The sequence below is a fragment of the Eleutherodactylus coqui genome, chromosome 4 (genome assembly GCF_035609145.1).
Source record: "Eleutherodactylus coqui strain aEleCoq1 chromosome 4, aEleCoq1.hap1, whole genome shotgun sequence".
Classification (NCBI taxonomy): Eukaryota; Metazoa; Chordata; class Amphibia; order Anura; family Eleutherodactylidae; genus Eleutherodactylus; species Eleutherodactylus coqui.
In genome coordinates, this window is record NC_089840.1 from 94,446,691 (window position 1) to 94,467,184 (window position 20,494).

Genomic DNA, 20,494 nt, shown 5'->3' on the forward strand with positions numbered 1-20,494 from the left:
AGATATATTTTCCTGAAGGGCACGGTGGCACACAGTAAGATATCCTTTGCCAACCTTTATGCCCAAATAAAAACCAAATCCCATGGCTAATACGGGTCCTAACCAAATTCAGAGAATTCGCGGAGGGCCTGTGTGTAGTTGGAGGTGACTTCAACCTAGCATTAGACCACTCATTGGACACCACCTCGAGCTCCGAGCCGTCTGCCCGAAAGCAAGTCGATAGGATACGGAGCCTTTTATCAGAACGAAGTTTGTAGGATGCTTGGAGGATTCTGAACCCAGAGGTGAGGGAGTATTCGTACTATTCTCTCATCCACTCCACATACCATAGAATTGACTACTTATTGAAATCAGGTAAACATATTCACTCAGTCATGTCAACAGACATTGGTCCAATTACAATTTCGGACCATCCACCCATCTTTGTTACATTGATAGTGGACCCCCTGCCGAGGAAGGACTGGAATTGGCGCCTTAATTGTACGCTCAAAAAATTGTTCCTTCCTGACAGAGAAATTAGAAGAATTTTACAAGCTAAACAATTTTCAGGAGGTGTCCACCCAAATTATGTGGGAGGCCCATAAAGCCTTTATCAGGGGAGAACTAATATCTTTGGGCACTAGAGTTAAACGACAAAGAAGCGAAGGAAGTCAACTCACTTCTCGCTCAAATCACTAATACTGAAACTCTACACAAGAATAACTTTAGCAACGACACCCTTAAGAATTTAAAGTGCTTGAGAGAAAAACTTAAAAATGTCCTAAATATAAAATCAGCAAAAACCCTGTTAACTTCTAAATACAAAATCTATATCCACGGAGACAGAGGCTCAAAAACGATGACGAACTCATCAAAAAACAAAAAGAGAAAACCTTTATTTTGCAGATTAAAACCCCCACGGGATCTGTGGTGACGTCTACTGAGGACATGTCCACGGAGTTTGAAAAATATTACACTGCACTGTTCAACCTTCGGAGGGAATTAGTTGAAACACTCGACTCTTCCCTCGCATTCTTGGACACCCTGGAACTCCCGGGTCTGTCTGAAGACGATGCCTCTTCAATCTTACAACAGCTCATGGAGGACGGGGTGACCAAGGTCCTGGCCTCCATCTCTAATGGGAAAAGCCCAGGCCCAGATGGGCTCCCAATTTTGTATTATAAAAAATTTGCGAAATTACACATCCCATACCTCACTAAATTTTGCAACTCCCTCCTCTCGGGATCAACCTTACCCAAGCAATCCCTTGAGGCCTATATTACATTAATCCCCAAGGAAGGTAAAGATCCGGATCAGTGTAGTAACTATCGCCCCATCTCACTACTAAATATCGGACATCAAGTTGTGAGCGAAATTGCTCACCCAGAGCAATAGCCTCCCATCTCCCTAAACTGATTAATCCAGATCAAGTGGAATTTGTGCCGGGTAGGGAGGGGAAATTCAATACAACGCGATAAATACACGTCCTACACTACACTAAAATAAATAAGCTACCACTGGTGTTGATATCTACCGATGTCGAGAAGGCTTTTGACAGGGTTAACTGGAGCTTCATAGAACACACCCTGGCAAAATTTGGCTTACCGTCACCCCTCATTAGTGCCATCCTTTCACTATACACTGCTAGATTACAGATTAACGGCACATTATCAAAACCTTTTTCTATAAAAAATGGTACCAGACAGGGCTGTCCACTCTCCCCTATACTTTTCATACTAGTGATGGAGACATTACTACAAAGAATTAGACAAAATTCGGAAATTGAAGGCATTAGGATAGGGGACACTACACACACCACTGCGGCTTTTGCAGACGACCTTTTAGTCCTCACTACGAACCCAAGAAGGGCTCTTCCGGCGCTTATGGAGATCTTTGACCTCTTCGGCAGGCTGTCTAATTTTAAAATCAATTATGACAAATCGGAGATTCTTAATATCTCCACACCATCCCACACCACCATCTACCTAAAAAAACAGTTCGCTTTCAGATGGCCACCCTCAACTATTAAATACCTTGGTATATCGCTACCTTCCAATCCTAGCCACTTGTATGACACCAACTATATCCCTTTGATTAAAAAAGTGAAAAATCAGCTCAAACAATTCAACTTGCCACTAATTTCATGGCTAGGTAGGAAGAACATTATATCCATATATATTTTACCATCTATCATTTACATACTACTCAGTCCCTAAAGAAGTCCCTAGCTTCTTCTTCTCCCAAATACATAGGCTGTTCAGAGGATTCATATGGGACAAACACAAACCACGTCTGGCGTTTTCCTATCTAGTTCAAAAACACCCTCAGGGAGGCACTGGACTGCCAAACCTACAATTATATCACAAAGCGATTCACATCGCCAGGTGGATCTCCCTGATAGATCCTGAGACAACCTCTCCTACTTTATGTGCTGAGAGGAATATGCTGGGTAAAGACAATCAGGTCCTACTTTGGTCATGGTGGACCGCTCAGGGTGGAGGGGATCTGGGCTAAACTTAAAGATCTTACAATTCATGACATCCTTAAAGGCCCTAAACTTATAAGCCAGACTTAGTTGGATGCAAGGTTTGCCCACCTTGCTCTAGATTTTCTGAGCAGAGCGGGTCTCTACCACTCTTTAATGCGGTTTCAGAAATCTAGTTTTCACAAACTTAGAGACCCCCTATGGTTCGAGACATATGTCTCCCTTCCCTCGCGTCCGAAGAGACTGGTTACACAAATATATAAAGGCCTCCTTTTACAGGCATTGCCTGAGAAGCCTTGGTTCCTTAGGGAATGGGAGAGAGAACTGGGGCTTAGTTTCACTAGAGAAGAGACCCTCAAGGTTTTGAAAAATTTACATGGCTTCTCCAGATGTGTGCGAATCCAGGAGAATTCATATAAAACCTTGACCAGGTGGTATAGGACCCCGGCAATAACATCTAAAACAAGTCCTGGGACTTCAGATAAGTGCTGAAGGTGTGAAGCAGAGAGGGGAACCGCATTGCACATATGGTGGCACTGCTCAAAAATCAGTCCATTTTGGCAGTTGGTTACAAAGGTTTAAATCCTCAAACAAAAGTTTGCCAACAATTATTTTGGCGGCGGCCAGGCTCATTATTCCCCTCCACTGGAGAGAGAGAGAGACCCTGCAGATATCCCAATGGCTAGAAGGAATTACACAAATATTTCCTTTTGAAGAGGTACTTACATAGGAGTCTGGTACTAGGGACAAATTCACATCCCTCTGGACGCCATGGATCCAGTTTCAGGGAAGCAAAAATGATTTAGACAACTAATACAACATAACAATAAACATTTATTAGAAGGGTTCGCCTCACCTTTCCTTCCTGACAAAAAGATATCATGCTTGCCATTGATATTTCCTTTTACCCCCCCCCCTGTACCCCACCCCCTATTGCCCACCCCCTCCCCTCAATTTTTTGCCAGTCTTCTTATCTCTTTGAGCATATCACATACATTGTATATGCACTTTATATGCCACGATTTTAATACTTTGTATATGTGATTATTTAGGCCCTGCGAGGCCAGATTGCTTTAATTCCCTGGCAATTTTGCTTTCAATCAATAAAAAGAAAATGTTTAAAAAAATAATATATTAGTATATGAGGAGGAAGAGGTTATCTGTGTAATATATTAGTATATGAGAAGGAGGTCGTCTGTGTAATATATTAGTATATGAGGAGGAGGTTGTCTGTGTAATATCTTACTGCATGAGGAGGAGGTCGTCTGTGTAATATATTGGTATATGAGGAGGAGGTCGTCTGTGTAATATATTGGTATATGTGGAGGAGGTTGTCTGAGTAATATTTTACTGCATGAGGAGGAAGTTGTCTGTGTAATATCTTACTGCATGAGGCGGAGGTCATCTGTGTAATATATTAGTATATGAGGAGGAGGTCGTCTGTGTAATATATTAGTATATGAGGAGGTCATCTGTGTAATATATTAGTATATGAGGAGGAGGTCGTCTGTGTAATATCTTACTGCATGAGGAGGAGGTCATCTGTGCAATATATTGGTATATGAGGGAGAGGTCGTCTGTGTAATATATTAGTATATGAGGAGGTCGTCTGTGTAATATCTTACTGCATGAGGCGGAGGTCATCTGTGTAATATATTAGTATATGAGGAGGAGGTCGTCTGTGTAATATATTAGTATATGAGGAGGTCATCTGTGTAATATATTAGTATATGAGGAGGAGGTCGTCTGTATAATATCTTACTGCATGAGGAGGAGGTCATCTGTGCAATATATTGGTATATGAGGGAGAGGTCGTCTGTGTAATATATTAGTATATGAGGAGGTCGTCTGTGTAATATCTTACTGCATGAGGAGGAGGTCATCTGTGTAAAATATATGAGGAGGAGGTCGTCTGTGTAATATATTAGTATATGAGGAGGTCGTCTGTGTAATATCTTACTGCATGAGGAGAAGGTTGTCTGTGTAATGTATTGGTATATGAGGAGAAGGTCGTCTGTGTAATATTAGTATTTGAGGAGGAGGAGGCTGTCTGCATAAGATATTATTATCTGAGTAGTAGTAGGTCTGTGTAATACTGGCGTAATTAAAAATCAAAAAGTCACAGACTTCCTCTGTAATTTTTGTTGCCAATAGCAGCCAATCACAGCTCGGCTTTCACTTGTTATTCTGCTGAGGTAAAATGAAAGCTGCGCTGTGATTGGTTGCTATGGACAACACAGATTTTCTTTTGGACAGCTTTCATAAGAGTAGGTGCTGGGCTCATTTCAGTGTGGTACATAGTCGCTTAGTGCTGGTGGGAAGCAGTGTGGTAGGTGGAGCAGAGGAGGAGGTTGTTTGCGTACGATATTATTATCTGAGGAGCAGGAGTTCTGTGTAATATATTAGTATTTGAGGAGGAGGAGGTCGTCCGTGTAATAGATTAGTGTATGATGAGGAGGAGGTCGTCTGTGTAATATAAGACTGTGAAATAAAAACCAGGGGTAGTGGGGCTGTCTTATCCCCCGAAATTTGTCCCCATGGGATGAGCTATATATGTACCAAGTTTGGTTGAAATTGCTCCAGGTGTTCATTAGTTATGGTGGCACATACACACACATACATACATATACACATCCTACACACACATTCGTCCCCTCCCCCAGGGGTAGCGGGGATGTTATCTCCACCAAATTTGTCCCCATGGGATGAGTTATATATGTATCAAATTTGGTTGAAATTACTCCGGCGAGGACTGATTTAAAATGGCAGCCGCTCTCTGGTAGTAGTGGTTCTGAGCTGCGTGATGTCATAATAGAATCGTGCTGGTGTGAGGCTGTGTGGTAGATAGTGGCCCAGTGCTGGTGGGAGCAAACACACACATTCCCTCCCTCACCCTCCAGGGGAAGTGGGGCTGTGTTACCCCCACCATATTTGTCCCCATCGGATGAGTTATCTATGTACCAAGCTTGGTTGAAATTGCGCCAGGCATTGATGAGTTATGGTGGCACATACATACATCCTATTATATATATATAAATTAGGACACTTCCAGTTGGCCATGAAGGGAATAAAGAAATCCATTTGTAATCAATGGGTTAAACAGTATGGCTCACAATCGTAAGGCTCTTTGTGACCTTTGCTCAGTGTGAACATATTTGTGAACATTTCCCATAAGAATATGATGCAACTAATGCTCCACACAAAAACGATTGAACTTACTGTAAGTGTACGCAGTCCATATGATGTGAAATAGGAAGTTTTAGAGTCTTAAAAAAATTTGAAAAAGTGCCACTGATATACAACAAAAAACAGTACTCACCTCCTCTTTTCCCCTGTGATCTAGTGCTGAAACTCCTGCCACAGTAGCACACTCCCGAGAAGTTTTCTGGTAGCCCTGAAACTCCTCTCCTGGTCCCTGATATCAATTGCATCTGGGACTCTATTATACAGATACAATTGAATAAAGCCATAGCGCTTCAAGCTTAATGTCGAGGCGCCTGGAACCTTCACAATGACTAAATTGGCGCAATTACGTTATCATACCAACCACGTCATTTTGCAGGATGCAGGCCAGAGGAGGCTGCATCTGGAAGATGGCATGACTGCGCCGGAACGTACACAGATGACCTATTTTGTTTTCTTTAAATCCAGGCGCAGAGTGGTACAGTAGATTTGTAAGGGGACAGAGAGGCACAGTATATATTTAGAGGGGCAGAGTAAATCAGTTTAAAGAAAAAATAATTAGCCTTGCCTGTCCGGCACTAACTAGTACATGTAAATTTCCTCTTTACCACCTACCAGAAAAAACATCTTCAGCAACCTTATTCATGGTTTAGAACTCATACAGAGCGGCTCCCACAAACAGATTTTCTGTGTTCCCTAGGTGGAGCCATTCCCTGTTCTCTAAGTTGCACTTAAAGGGGCTTTGTCATTAAAACAAAACCCTGAATCCCAACTGGGTCCTGCCTAAAATAACAAATGAAAATATACTCATCTCTCCTGGGATCCGCTGACATCTGGCGCTGGCATTGACATCCGGGCAGACAGACTGGGCAGAAGCAGGTGACTGCTGTGACCAATTGGCATCACATCCTCAAACGCCTGGCATCATGGTGGCCAAGATATAAGCACTGATATTACCGTAGGAATGCTGACTGTGACGCTGCAGCCAGGGAGAGGCCACAGCAGTAACATGCATATGCCCCTCCTGTCTACCCGGAATCACCACTGATGCCAGAGCAGACTGTGTCCCAGGGCCCCAGGAGTAGTGAGTATACCCGCATTAGTTTAGGCAGGGTGCAGCTGGGGGACAGGGTATTGCTTTAATGACAAAACCCTTTAAATATCCACCCACTGCATTAATTACCCAGCAGGTAGAATCTCACTGTCATCCAGGGAAAATGTACCTTCTCTTAGTAACCACTTCCCTCGTTTTACCACTCCACCCCCCCACCCTCTCCCGCTCAGATCATTTCGACTGACCAACTGCCACTAAATCAGGGGGTAAAAACCCCTGTTGGAAACACAGAGCCAGTGTGGAACTCTTTTTCAGCTTTTGGGTTCCATTTTAACATCATGATTGACTCTTTTCCTCTTAGTTAAAGGAGCTGCCATATCTCCAAAATTGGTTATAAACCGTGTATAGTAACCGATGATTCCCCAAAATGCTCTAATCTGTTTTCTATTAACTGGTCAGGAACAATTCCAGATATCTGTTATTCTGTCAACTTGAGGCTTTACTATCTCACTTTCGATTATGTAAACTCAATATTTGTTGTTGTTAGTCGTTTAGGGTTGCCAAGGGTCGAGAACGACTAAAGGCAAGCTCCCTCCATGTTTTCCGGTTTTGCACTGCTTCTTTCAGTTGTGTCATATCCATGCCAGTATCAGCTTTGACAGTATCGGCCATTGTGTTCTTTGGCGACCAAATCTTCTTTGGCCACTGATCTTTCCAGGCATTATAGATTTTTCTAGCCACTCTGCTCACATTACATGGCCAAAATCCGTGAGTCTGGCCATTTTCCCCTCCAGTGATATATCAGGTCTTATATGATTCAGGACTTCTCTGTTATTATGCTGTCAGCCCACCACCAGGACTGACATGCTGCCGTTTTTTTTCATTTATTTATTTTGATTTCAATTTTTCCTGGGACTTTAGATGTAGGGTTTAGTTTATTCAAAAGACTACTGCAGATAGAAACTACCTAGTATAACCTGCACAGCATCTGGGTATCTTTAAAACCATTTAACCCTTTATGGCTATATCTGTGCCTAAATCTTTAGATGCAGAGTTTTGCTTTATCTAGAAGTTTACTGCAGCTAGAATCTACCTATAATAACCCGCACAGCACCATAGTGTCCCAGGTAGTTATCTTACCCCGTAATGGCTATATTAGCCCCAGGCTTATTATCCCGGGCTAATTTATCTGTTTGAGACTAGACCATATTCTGAGAGTAATCTGATAACTATCACGATCAGATTACTCCTTTTTGCTTATGTCTTGGACACAGTTTGTCTGTGAAGACGATCATACAATTAACTGGCTCTGGTCTTAGAGCCACTTCCAGACAGCTGTATATTCGAGTCTGAGTTGTCTGGCTCTATTCTTCCAGACACCCCTGAATTTTCGTCAAAACAATTGTGCTAGCCACAACCCAGTACACTACTGGTATAGCGTATTGATACCCCTGAGGAACCCACCAAGTGGGTGAAACGCGTAGGGTAACGCTGGTTAACGCCTAAATGCATGTCAATTCTATTTTATACATGACACACAACTAACAGGACTGACTATTTTAGTCACGTTTGTTGACCAATAACCTACACAGGTCGAGTCTTAGTGCTTTACTTTGACTTTGCGGGCTGAGCGGTACCGGTCGACTCTAACCCGATTGGTCTCTATCTATGTGTGGCAAATGCTCTCATTATCGTCTTATACGATTTATTAATTGTTTGTTTTGTTTTTCTCTTTTCCTTATTTTAGTTATTTCTAATAAAAGTTACTTTTTAATATTATTAGCTTTACGGTCCATACAGTTAAGTCTTTCTCAAGTTTATACTTGGACCTATACTGCCTTTGTAAACTCAATATTTGTTGTTGTTAGTCGTTTAGGGTTGCCAAGGGTCGAGAACGACTAAAGGCAAGCTCCCTCCATGTTTTCCGGTTTTGCACTGCTTCTTTCAGTTGTGTCATATCCATGCCAGTATCAGCTTTGACAGTATCGGCCATTGTGTTCTTTGGCGACCAAATCTTCTTTGGCCACTGATCTTTCCAGGCATTATAGATTTTTCTAGCCACTCTGCTCACATTACATGGCCAAAATCCGTGAGTCTGGCCATTTTCCCCTCCAGTGATATATCAGGTCTTATATGATTCAGGACTTCTCTGTTACTCTCGCCGTCCAGGGCATGCACAGCAGCTTTCGCCAGCACCACAGCTCAAATGCATCAATCTTCCCTCTATCAGCTTTGTTCGCAGTCCAGCTTTCACATCCATACATGGCTATGGGGAACTACATTAACCTAAATATTTAACCTTCTCCAAACTAATGTTACATTTCTTGGGGTTTGCAGTCAACCTTGCTGCCCTTAAATTATCAACTGCTGCCGGTACCTTGGCAAGGTGTATCTCCTAGTCCGAACAAAATATCACTATGACATCCATGTGTACAGAAGTGTATTGTCAGTGCAGTCTTAAAACTCTGTTTATTAGTCATTGGAAGATTACAGAGGCCCATTCAGTCCAAATGGCAGTTTTACATATTGGAATAAACTGTCCTGTGTGGAAAATGCTGCTTACTCTTTAGAAGAGTTAGTCAGGTCAGTCAGGGGCATCTGCCAGTATCCCATGGCTAAACCTAACTTTGCTTTGATCCTTTCATTAATAAATTTTGTGGTGACGGTGGAGGCATTACTCTTTGATTCACCCTCATGTAAATAATCAAAATGTCTCAGATATGTAATACCTATACCTCGTCCCTCCAATAATATCTGAAACAAGTGTTGTTGGTATAGGATACCAGGGCTAACTACTAATTTTCGAAAGACATCAGAATCAGCCAACATATCCATAACTGAGGTAGAGTAAAGATTCCTATTCGCTATTCATAACCACTATACATCCCCCTTGTTAACCTTACTAATAAAGATATCCTGGGTGTTTTATAATTCTTGTAAAGCTATATATTGTTTGAAAGTCAAGTTCTTTTCAATGGAATCAAATTGAACCTTGTCAGATAGTTTACATTTCTAAATTACATTGAACTATTATTTATTGAAATTTCTCCATGGACATAGTTCGAGAGTGTAGAGGATAACATAAGAAATTACTGCTATTAAAGTCTACCACCTGCTGCATGCCTGTCTGCTACAGAGTTAATTCATTATCAAAATCCATTAAGCACTTGAGAGTCATCTGATCGGCACAACTTAAATGTTTATAAATGTTCTCCATTTGACTAGAATACGGTGTAGTAGATGGGGTAACCTTCTCTGAGTAAAAATGTCACATTCCTGTCCCCCCCTCAAGCATCTATACATCTCTTTTTGGCAAGTACTCCTTGCACATTTTTATTCACACTATACATAATATACAACTATGCCAAAGGAAGGATTACTGCCCCAACAATGATGATAATGCTTTAATATATGTATCAGAGGTTGCAGATGTACATTTCCGATGAGTTCTTCCATTCTGGAAATAAACAATTATATGGAAGCATGGTCTAACATGGTGTTGGTGGTGGGGCTTCTCCAAAGACGAAGAGCAACAGTCCTAGCAGCAACTACATTATTATGCATTAATCATTTAAATGTAAATGATATAAAGAGTATATACCGGAAATTAGATTGATGATTTTTGTGTCATTGTGTTTCAGGCTCATCCATAGACAAACAAATAGTATGTACCAAATAGGCAACTCTGTGGCATCGTGTGAGGATCTCCCTCGCCTTACATGCCATGGAGACTTAATGGTCAAATAGGAAACACCCAGACCAGCCTGCTGATGAGAATACATAGCCCAGTTCAGTTCCCACCTTTTGACAAAGACCACAGCAACATTGAGAATATCAACTTTCCATACTTATAGGGGTTCTGCCAAGCACAGGATAGGGGATGTTTGACCGGTGAGGGTTAAATTGCTGGGATACCCACTGATCACGAAAACAGGAGGCTCTTGTATTCCTGAGTGAATGGAGCGGCAGTAGAGCATGCATGCACTCGGCAATCACCAACAGTCTCATTGAAATGAATAGAGCAGACCTCCATTCTTTTGATCGGTGGGCGGCCTAGTTGTTGGACCCCTTCACAGTTATCTCCTTTCCTGTGGATAAGGAATATGTTAAACTTGGTGCAACCCAATTAAAATAATGAAGTACAGAAACAAAGGAGGAAAATAAGGGTATCACTCAGGTGGAGAACTTGTGAATATGATAAAAGCAGCTAAACAAGAGCACTGACTTCACTAAGAGAGGGATACTAGGCTATATTCACTCCCCCAATCGAAAAGAAGCTGTAGTCCACAGTATGTGGAAGCTCATCCAGAGGTCTATTCATCAACTGTGGCAAAGCACATCACAGATAGAAGGACAACTTTGCAAAAGCGCATCAATAGGCTCCACGCAAAGCCACATTACCAAAGTGCAGGCAACGCATTTTGGAGTCTGAATGACCCCCTTCCTCAGGCCACAAAGTAATATGCTAGTAAATCAGAAGTTAGAGCAGCAGCTTTGGTAATTATATTAGAAACTTACAGAAATGTTTCTCTTTTGTTGCAGCAAGGACTGTCGTAATTTTGGTTGACACCATTGAAATAATTAGAGGCTAATGGTTACTATATTGTGTAATGTTCTAACAATAACGTTTTAAAACTATTCATTATTTACTTTATCTGCTGGAATCCACAAGCTAGTTTCTTATCATATTGGTTACTGAAAAGCTAAATTTTGATCTTTCAACGATGCATAAAATCCAGGATCTGCTCACTATTTGAAGGCAAATTCACAAGTGTGTGGTTTGTGGTGAAGTAAGTGGTGGGTTTTGCATACAACGTCTCTCCCAGTTTGATACCACAAGACAATAGTAGTGAAAGGAAAAGTTAACCCCCTTAGTTTGGTGCTTAATGACACAGTAATTTTGAGGACAAGCTATATTTTTTAATGGCACCATTTGGGGCACATATCATTTATTGTATAGTGGGAGGGGGGGGGGGGGGGGGTTAAAAAAAGCATGTTTTTACCAACATTTTTTGGGATTTGTCTGTATGGTATTCAGTGTGGTATAAATGACATGACTTTATGCTGTGGAACATGACTATTACTAAGATAAATAGGGGTTTCTTTAATTGTTTTTTCAACTTTTTCACATTAAAAAGTTTTATTTCATCTCTGTGTTCCTATATTCAATGACCCATAACATTTTACTTTTCCATAAAATTAACTGTGTGAGGGCCTGTTTTTGTGGGACAACTTGTTATTTTTCATTGTTGTTATTTTGGAGTACATATGCCTTACCAAATGGGAAACACTGACATGGAAAAGGACTTGGGGATTTTAATTAACTAAGCCTAACTGGAAAAACCAAGCAGCTGCTGCTAAGCCGAAGCAAAGAGGATCACGGGGTGCGTCAAAAGAGGTCTAGGGGCACATGACGGGAACATTGTTCCTCCTCTTTACAAGTCACTAGTCAGACCACACATGGAGTATTGTGGACAGTTTTGGGCACCAGTATTTAAGAACATATCAGAGCTGGAGCTGGTACAAAGGCGGGCAACTGAAGTAATTAATGGAATGGGGGGAATACAATACCCAGAGAGGCTATCAAAATTGGGATTATTTAATTTAGAAAAAAGACATCTGAGGAGCCACCTAATAACTATGCATAAATATATCAGGGGACAATACAGAGATTTCTCCCATCCTCTATTTATACCCAGGACTGTGACTGTAACAATGGGGCATCCTCTACGTCAAGAGGAAAAAAGGTTTCTACACTGACATAGAAGGGGGTTCTTTATTGTAAGAGCAGTGAGACTATGGAACTCTCTGCCTGAGGATGTGGTGATGGCAAATTCTATAAAAGAGTACAAGAGATGTCTGGATGCCTTTCTTGAGCGATACAATACTATATGTTATAATCAGTAATAACTTCAAGGGTCAGTGATCCAGGGATTATTCTGATTGCCAGATTAGTGTCAGGAAGGAATTTTTTCCCCCCTAAATGAGAAAAATTGGCTTCTACCTCATAATTTTTTTGCCTTCCTCTGGATCAACATTGGGGGGGGGGGGGGGGGGGTTAATAGGCTAAACTGGATGGACATATGTCTTTATTCAGCCTTTCATATATGTTACAGATCACTTTGTATTACATTTTTGCAAGACACTATGAACAAAAAAACCCCACATTTTAGACTTTTTTTTTTCTTTTGTTTGCCTCGTAGGACAAATTGTGCACATTTTATTGTACAAGCCATTAAAGATATTGCAATACAAATAATGTAGATTTTATATGCATTCTTTGTTAATAAAAATAAATGCACTTGATGCCCTGAAAGTAGTTCCCCTCTGGGCCTATAAAAAGGCTCTCAGAATTCTTGTGTAGTGGACCTCTTTTTCCACTAGTGTAGAGCTTGTCGACCACTAGACATGATTCTACGACCCAATAAAAGAGATTTTGCCCAGTTAACAGAGTTTGAGAGTGGGGAGCATTACTGGAATGAGAGAAGCTTGATAGTCATATCGACGAATTGCCTGCCAACTGGGCCGTTCTGACCAGACTGATAAGTGTTGGGAATAGGGGATGTGTGAGGGCAAGCACACAAGGCAACAGGGCTCAGGATGCCCTCAACACACCACCAGTAGAGAGGATCGTCCAACAAGCATGAGCATCTCCAACTGTTTCATTTTCCACCATCCAGAGACAGGTGGCACCATCATTACAGGTACTTGTGTCTGTTGAAATTAGTTCCAGTTGCTTGGCTGAAGGACATTTGATCTCAGGTTGTCTATTACATGTACTTCTTTTGACACCCACCATCACCTCCCTTTCCAGTGGTGTTGTCAACAACAAAACTGGCCTGCTATATAGTGGAACTGGTTTGTCTTCAGTGACTAATTAATGTTTAGTTTGGTCACTGACGACTGCCTATTCCTTGCTGACTGCCGTATTCATGTTTGTAAACCTTAGGTGAGCACCTCAATCCTGTCTTTGCTGTGGAGCGGCACACTGCACCCACTGCTGGTGATGGTCTGGGGAGTCATTGCATACAACAGTTTGTCATCCCCTACCACCATATTTTCCCCATAATAAGCCCTACCCTGATTTTCGTGGGGGCTTGAAATATAAGTCATTCCCTGAAAATAAGCCCTAGCAACACTACATGGGGAAAAAAAACAAACCTCACCTTGCAGGCAGCATCCCGGTCTCTCATGCTGGGCTGCAGCATTTTTCCATTGCTGAGAAAACAATTTCTTCCCGGTAACGTGGGTTAAATACCCCACCTGCAGCAAGATTGCTGTGATTGGCTGACGCCACGGTCCTGAGCCAATCACAGCCAGCGCTTGATGAGCCAATCACATCCATTCAATGATGTCATTCACTGCGTATAGGCGGTGTGGATTACACACCCATAAAGAACACGCAAATGTGAGCGGACCTATGTAAAGCAATGTATTTGACTGCCTACAAATTACTGTGTATCACACAAGTGTAGAGCATGCAAGTAACACGCGATAATCTTACACTCGTGTGAGCCTGTCCTTAGAATGTGCAAAAATACACGTGTTACTCAAGTTCCCTTTGAAAAATATAACAATTTTTTTTAAACAATGAAACTGCTTAGTGTAACAGTCTTGCTACATTTGGGGAAATACTTTTTCAAATCACTATAAAATATTGCTATGTTCCCTCTTTCCTCCAAAAAGAGTTCACAAAGTCTGTAAAGCAAAAGCCTAAGTATTGACTGATAACGCTACTGCCATCTCAAGTTCCTCCCAAAAAAAAGAAGTTTCAGTTTAAGAAACACACAATGCTGAAGAAGTATTTGCTGTTAACATGATTACATGCATTTTCTTTAAATATGTCACTATAAAGCCAGGGCTACACGGTGACTTTGGGGCGGCATTAAGGTCGCAATATCACACTAACGCTAATGATTCCCAATAGGTTTGTGTCTGAAGCTGAAATCTAACACGACCGTAAGGTAAAAAAACAGTCCAAAACTTTTGGATTTTTGGTTGCAGGTCTTTGACTTTGCCATCATAGATTGCAAAATACAAACAACTGTGACTTAGAAAAACCTGTCTGTGATTTGGCTTTTTATTTAACAACCAAATCACAACTCTAAGGCCGAGTGCACACAACCGGGTCAGATTCCGCCTGTGGGATCCCGCAGCGGAATACAACCCAGTGCCCGGCCGGTGAGCCCTGCGTACCTGTCCGGATGCATTTTAATCTGTGCTGCAGATGTGCCGGCCGGCGCACATGCTCAGTGCAGATGTGACCGCGCCATCTGTTCGAAACATGTAAGTGCAAAGAAACTTTTTGTGGAAGATGTTTTTATCCATGATGTAAAAAAAAATACTGTTTTTATTCTGGTATCCACAGAAGTGTCAAAGGATTTTTGTTTTCTGTTGCTGTGGGTTGCGCCTGCACCTGTCCATGTACCCGTCAGTTGTTGTATGTGTGTGGTGAGCTGGCATTTTGGATTTGCTTTCCGCAATGCGGATGGGCTGTGGGATGGATGGCTTCCCTTGACCTCAATGGAAGCCGTCCGCATGGAATCCAACTCAAAAAAGAGCATGTTGCAATTTTTCCCCCGCGTGCGGAAAATTGCAATTGATTTCCGCTCATGGGCATGGAAACCTACTTTTACATTGCATGCTATGGAGGGATTTGCTGCGGAATCCGGAGGCAGACACTTGCTCTGGATTCCACAAAGCATATCTGGCTGTGTGCATTAGGCCTAAAACAGTTGTATGACAGCAAGCTGCACAGACTTTTTACTCACATCAGTTTTCTAAGACTGTGTGGCGCACAACCAAAGTCAGAGTGTAACTGTAGCCTTAATGTTTCAGTCGACACAAGTGAACACAAAAGTACATTTTTAAATGATCATTCCATTTATTGCATCTAAATATTTATTCAAAAGCTCTGGCTTGCCTGACTACTCCACTTGCCTGCTCCTCTGTACCAACCTCTGACCTACCTGACTACGCTACCCGCCTGTATCGGTTACGACTAGGGACTCTGAACCAGAACCTGATCACTACAGCTACACTAACGGGTTTTCGAGCATGAACTGCTTGTTTAAGGTCTTGGCACAGCATATCAATGGAAATTGACTTGGCCCCTCCAAAACTTTAATTTAGCTTTTTTATGAACCATTCAAAAAGGGCACACACTTGTGTGCTTCAGATCACTGTCCTACTGCATGAAGCAACTGTCTTTGAACCTTAGGCAAAAAACTGACAAGTGGATGTGCTCCTTCAGAATTTTCCAATAGAGAGCAGAATTTATGTTTATACCAATTATGACAAGCTGTCCAGGTCCTGCAGAGGGAACGCACCCCCAGATTATCACACTATCACCACGTTTGACTGTCGGTACGTATAATGTTCTTATTGTGGAATGCAGTGTCAACTTCATGCCATATGTAATGGGACCCATGTCTTCCAAAAAGATCCACCTTTGACTCATCAGATTATTTCAAAAGTCTTTGTGGTCATCTAGATGTTTTTTGGGAAATGCGAGACAAGATTCTGTGTTCTTTGTGGTCAGCAGTGGTTTGTGATTTGCACATCTCCCATAGATGCCATTTTTGCCCAGTGCCTGTCTTAGGGCTCATGTTCACGGTCATATGTATAATCTGCTTGGTCAGATTTAAATCTAGGACCTCAGTCCTGCAAGCCAACCGTGCTAACCACTGAGCTACCATACCTCTTCTGCCATCTTTTTCCTCCGCTGCAAGAGCAGAAACACAATGTAGATGTAGATGTGGTCAGTCAGATGTGAAGCACAGTGGCTCAGCAGTTAGCACTGTTTCCTTGAAGTGCTGGACTCCTAGGTTCAAATTTGATCAAGGACATCATCTGTATAGAGTAGGTATGATGTGTTTGCGTTTTTTCTTCTTCTCTGGAGGACGGTGGCAGAAGCACGGTGGCTTAGTGGTTAGCATTGTTGCTTTGGAGTGTAGGCCTCCTAGGTTAAAATTTGATTAAGACAATATCATAATGGAGTTTGTATTTTGTGTTTCTTCTCTCCCTCCTCTGGAGGAGGAGGAAGGCAGAACAAACATGTTGGCACTGGGGTCTTAGGTTCAAATCTGACCGAGCAGATGTTGTCCTTGGCCAGATTTGAAGCTATGGTTCCAGCAGTGCAAGGCAACGGTGCTTACCACTGAGGAAGAATACATTTACTGGATTCAGCTGCAATTAACCGTATGAGGTTTCCGATCTTTTAGTAATGTTTGACCCCAAACAGGGCTCAACTCATTTGGACTAGTCAACAGTAAGCAAGTCACATAAGCAAACTGGGCAGTATATACTGGAAGTTAACAGGGAAGCAGTTCTGTCAAATTCCAGTTTGGACTGAGGAAATTACAAGGATACAAACCCATAAAGAACTAAGAAAACATGGCTCTAAATACAGAATGTTTAGATTGAATACTTTGCTAATAGGTAATTTGAATTCAGTTGAAAAGACAACAGCACCCTCTAGTAGCAAGCTAGGAGTACTGCAAGAAACAGTAATGTCCAACCGTTGTGAATATGCTTGCCTGGGGATAAAAGAGAAATTTGTAACACCTTCATTTTCTAATATAGCTCAGAAGATGGACATCTGATTCTATGAGGCCCCTAGTCCCTGTAATAACAAAAAGTACAAAAGCACGGGAGATAAAGTGTTGTCGTTGAGGTGCGGCTTGTCGTGGCAGTTGCTGCAGCACAATGACATTTCAGCAAGCAAAATATTTAGCAAAATGATACATTTTAAAATCCCAATAAAGAGGATTCCTAACCAAATGTAAAAATGTCCATAGAATTGTAGAAGAGGACAGTTAGCAATTTTCTATCCAGCTACAAAGACAGACAAGGGTGGAAATCATGTGAAACGGAGACCAGAGGTTTCCGCTCACAAATTAAGACTATGGCGCACATTTACAACAGTTTCTGGCATAAGAAAGTCGCAAGTTTTGATGAAGAAATGTATACTTGGTCGATGTACCTGTACGCAAGCAGCTGCCAGGAAAGCGCTGACTGCATGAAGATTTGTGCGCCTCTTCATACAAGACTGTACTGAGCCCTGCGCAGGAAATGCTGGGCTTAGTAAATTTCCCCCTATGATTCCATCCCGGTTTTCATTATTGTACAGTTTTTTGCATAGAAGACAGAAATCTAGAACAGAACTGGATGAAAAAACAAGCCTAGGCTGCCTGCACACGGCCAGGTCGGATCCCCTGCGAGAAATCTCGCAGCAGGACCGAACCCGAGCCCCTGCAGGGACCAGTGTGGGTCTCACCTTCTCCAGCTGCCGGCCAAAGCATAGAGCAGAGCCGGGCCGCCAGGAGTAAAATTTTTTTGTGCGGGCCTCGCCGAGACCCGCACAGAAATAGAACATGCCGCGATTTGTTTTTCGCGTGTATTTTCATGCGGACAAATCGTAGCCGTCTGCATAAGATTGCATCTTGTAATGCAATCCTATGCAGGCGGGCATGGGCGGAAATTCTATGGGAAATCTATGGTCTCCGGCTGCCGTGTCCTCCGTGCTGACAGCATTCTCTTCCTGGTAACTAACGGGGCTTTGAATACCCCGCCTCCAACAATGAGTGCTGTGATTGGATCATAAGCGACGCTGACTCAGCCAATCACAGACAGTGATGTCATTCACTGAATGTCTGTGACTGATCGAGTGCCGACTCTGATTGGATCACGAGCGGCGCTGGCTCAGCCAATCACAGCACTCGCTTGCTGGAGGCCGAGAATTCAAATCCCCATTACCAGAAAGATAATGCCATCAATGCAGAGGATTACACTGCCGCCTGCTGCAGCGACAGAGACCAGCATGAGGGACCCAGACGCCGCCGGCTAGGTGAGTATTGCTGTTTTTTTTAAAAAATCTAGTGAAGCTAGGGCTAATTTTGGTTGGAGGGCTTATATTTCAAGGCCCCCCCCCTCCCAAAAAAAAAAATCAGGGTAGGGTTTATCAGGGGAGGTCTTATTTTCAAGGAAACACAGTAGTAGAAGGCACATCCAAAATGACACAACTGTGTGCTTGAGCTGCTTATACCAAGAAGCATGTAACCCAGTCCTCTTGATGCACCATACAGTCTTGGTCTTCGCGTCTCGCTATGGGTATTCTGCAGAAACCACTTATGGTTCAAAGAACGGATGGACATGTCTATCTGGACTGTGCGTCCCTGAGGTATACCCTTGTACCATGGTCCTTGGGTGTTTGTGTATAGAACATGTATCTTTGTTTGCCCTTGTAACTTTCTGAAAACTAATAGAATAAATCTAAAAAAACAGCACTAAAATGCCAGAAAAATGCATATATATTTGAAACACGCAGGGGTTTAAAATGCCTTTTTCATGCCATTTAGGTGAGGAGGGACAGTTTCCCCTTGTAAAGTCTACATTCCAGTCATGTTACAAGGCTTGTTAGGGGGTCGGACATTGACTTGTAGGTAAACTACCTTGTGTTAGCCCTATGGCTAACAGAGAAGTGGATACTATTGTATTCGATCGAGGCAACGCTCTAACTACAACGTATCATTCTGCATTCATCCATACAGCGTTTAAAGAGGCTGTCCATATAAAGAACAATTTGCAATGGGTGGTATTGTATTAAATAAAAGATGGTGTAACGTAAGCCCACAGTCCCACCCAACAGAAATCCCACAATATTTCCGCAGCGGAAAGCCAGCTTCAAAACCGCTGTATTCTGCTGCGGGATTTTCTAGGCATGGAGAGAAGAGAGCCCGCAGTGGAAATGGCGATGCAATTGACATGATGCGGATTTGAATGTCAGTTTCCATGCGGCTTGTCCGCAGCATGTGGACAAGATTTTTGCAAATCTGATCCATTTGCTGTTTAGGCTCAGGCTTTAGAATGCATGCAGAATTTCCGTGGCCCAAGGCCGCATGCACACGTACGGGTCAAATTCCACATGCGGAATCTTGAAGTGGCATCCTGTCGGACATAAGCAGTACAGAATTTTTTTAAAACTCCTGCTTTACCCACGTCAGCGCTAGGCGATTGTGCACAAGCTCATCCTTCAAGTTCCTCCCCCTCCTATACGCCATCATTGGGGCCGACGCAAATTCTTGAACTTCTCTACAACCTCTCTGACCCAAAGGCTAGTGCCTCCTAATCACTGCAGCTATCTTTTTACTCATATTGCTATATGTGGACACAAACGGTATTCTCTTTGGCCTAAATCTTATTTTTGGTTTACACAGTTCCTCCTTCTCCATGTCCCTCACTTCATCCTTAGCCGTCTTCAAGACCTGTTCTGGATAACCTCTACTCTTAAAGGGGTTGTCCCGAGGCAGCAAGTGGGTCTATACACTTCTGTATGGCCATAATAATGCACTTTGTAATGTACATTGTGCATTAATTATGAGCCATACAGAAGTTATAAAAAGTTTTATACTTACCTGCTCCGTTGCTGGCGTCCTCGTCTCCATGGTGCCGACTAATTTTCGCCCTCCGATGGCCAAATTAGCCGCGCTTGCGCAGTCCGGGTCTTCTCCTCTTCTCTATGGGGCTCCGTGTAGCTCCGCCCCGTCACGTGCCGATTCCAGCCAATCAGGAGGCTGGAATCGGCAATGGACCGCACAGAAGCCCTGCGGTCCATGAAGACAGAGGATCCCGGCCATCTTCAGCAGGTGAGTATGAAGACGCTGGACCGCCGGGATTCAGGTAAGCGCTGTGCGGGTGGTTTTTTTAACCCCTGCATCGGGGTTGTCTCGCGCCGAACGGGGGGGGGGGGGTTTAAAAAAAAAAACCCGTTTCGGCGCGGGACATCTCCTTTA